Raw genomic sequence first — 2,539 nt, forward strand, 5'->3', positions numbered from 1 at the left:
CGGAGACAGGCCTTACGCATGCGCTACGCACGCGGCGGGTCAAGGAGCAACGGCGCTGCGCTCTTCTCGCGGCCCAGCGAGATCTCGCGAGGCCCCGGAGCAGTGACGTTGCCCTGATGTTCGGCTTGGGCTCTGCGCCTGCGACAGGGGGCGTCGCACGGGCCGCGCCCGCGGTGCAACCGCACGGAGCATGCGCAGGGGCCTGGAGGGACCCGTCCTGCCCCCATGAGGGATATCAGCAGGATCTCGCTTTTTTTCTCTGAGAAAAAAAAAAATCCCCAATTTTCGGATTTCAGAAAGTAACCCAAAATCCACATTTTTCCATAATCAAAATGAGACCATTAATATATTAAATATATAGATAGTGGTGTTTCATTTTAATTATGGAAAAATGTGGATTTTGGGTTACTTTTTTTAAATCCAAAAATTGGAGGATTTCTTTATCAGAGAAAACCAGGATCCCAGGGGCTCAAGAGCGAGGGGCGGAGGCTGGGCGTAGCCATATCACTGACCCCAGCAACAATCATATGCCCCTCCCTCCCCCTGGCTCCCCTTCCCCCTCACCCAGGTCCTCTTTTTTGATCCTGGAAATATGGTAACCCTACGCCTGTGCAAGCACTTGCCAGTCCCAGTACACAGCCCATGACTGAATGTGTATCACGGGCATGACACCCCCCAGCAACTCCCAGGTCAGGCGCCTGCTAGCTTTGGTCAAGAAATAGGCTGAGGGGTAGTCAATCTGCAGCAGGGTGGTTCACTGCCTTGCACCAGCTGTCAGGAGCGCTGTCCTCTGCCCTACGTGCCTGCGCAAGCTGCTTTGCAATGAGTGCAGGACACCATCATAAACTCACAACCCAAATAATAACCACAGGTTATTAACGCATTTCATCTATGCTTGCTGGCTAGTCCTTCATCCATGTCAGGTTCTTCACAGTTACTCAGGGCAAGATCTAGCCCACAGAGCCCTATCATCCAGCCTGCAGTGCTGCCCATGTAGTGAACATGTTTGTTATTACCCTGAAATAGAATAGTTTTCTGATAGCTTACTGTTAGGTTAACAATAATTTGGATTATTAAGAAGTATTAGCTTTGCAGCTGAATACAAGGCATGACCTGTGGCCTAGCAATGCTGCTGACCACAAGGCAGAATGATAGCTAAGCCTTTGCTTGTGTCAAGTAATCATTTTAACTGTGTTAAGCATTTTCTGAGTAAAATGCAGCAAGTGGATCTGTGTCTGTGTGCTGTCAAATCAGCTACAGCAAGGAACAAGATAAAACAAAGAAGCCATTGTTCTAAGTACAGTGATCCTGTCCTTAAGAAGTATCTACTACTGCAAGTTCTTGCTAAAGTATCATAATGTTACTGTTACTTAACTTTTAGCTTTTAAAAAGTGCTAGTTCAGCTTAATAGAAATATGCTGTTATAAAGATTTGTAAAGCACCGCCCAAGTATTGCTTTTGTTAACCCTATAGTCTTGCCTTGTTGTAAAAAGTATAAAAGATCGCCTCACCCTTGAGGGGGGGCCATTTTGTCTCTTTACTGGCTTAATGGTCATTGCTCGAGCAAATATACTGCAGTAAACCTTTACCCATGGTTGTCTGGTCCCTATGCAGCTAGACAATGAACCCCAGGGAGTTTTCTCCCACCACACCCACAGGCCTCTGACCTGCTCGGCCCAGGCAGCATGTGCTGACCCCAGCCCCTCACGCTACATGGCATATACAAAGCCCATTTGGTGTGGGCTGCACATGAAGTGGGTGCTGGAGCTGACATGCTGCACAGCTCCTGAAACCAGTCTGGGGCTTGAGCTGCATGCAGTGCCCATGCCAGAGTGGCCTTGCTTTATAGATCAAGAGCCAGGCTGGATCACTCCCACAGACCAGCCACGCATGCCAGATCCAACATTTTGGGCCAGGCTGGCGCAGGCACTGTATGCAGCATGCACCCATATACCATGTGTAATACACCCCCAAATGAGCCCCGCATGCTGCGTGCTGCATGCAATACATGGACTAGTCCAAAGTACCTGTACAGGGTGTCCCTGTAGGCTGCAGCTGGCACACGAGGCCAGTTTGTGGACCCAATCCAACCCACAGACTGACCAGGCACCCCTCATCAGGCCTGTGGGGCTGGATGAGTTTGACACCCTTGGTTTAGCGAGTAAAAGGACTGATTTGTCCTGCCTGCTGTTCCAGTTCAAATTAGTTCACACATGGGACTGCTTTTCCAGATGTAAGCTGCAAAATGAACTGAAAATCAGCCTGGACCACCTTGCCTGAAAGAAACGACAAGGACGGAGAGATCTGTTTCTTTTTCAGGGATTATAAGACCCTGTAATACCTGTATACTCCAAATACAATTACGCTGCTCATTGGTGTCATATGCCTACATTACAGCTTTAGGGATGATTAATGATTGCCTATCTTGATGGGTAATTCTAAAACTGAGAGGCTGATGAAAGGGAGCAATACAGGTATTGTATATGGTTGTCCTGAAAATTATGAACGGTAGCCTCCATGCTTAGATGTAAAATAAGAC

This window comes from Alligator mississippiensis, chromosome 7 (genome assembly GCF_030867095.1).
Source record: "Alligator mississippiensis isolate rAllMis1 chromosome 7, rAllMis1, whole genome shotgun sequence".
Classification (NCBI taxonomy): Eukaryota; Metazoa; Chordata; order Crocodylia; family Alligatoridae; genus Alligator; species Alligator mississippiensis.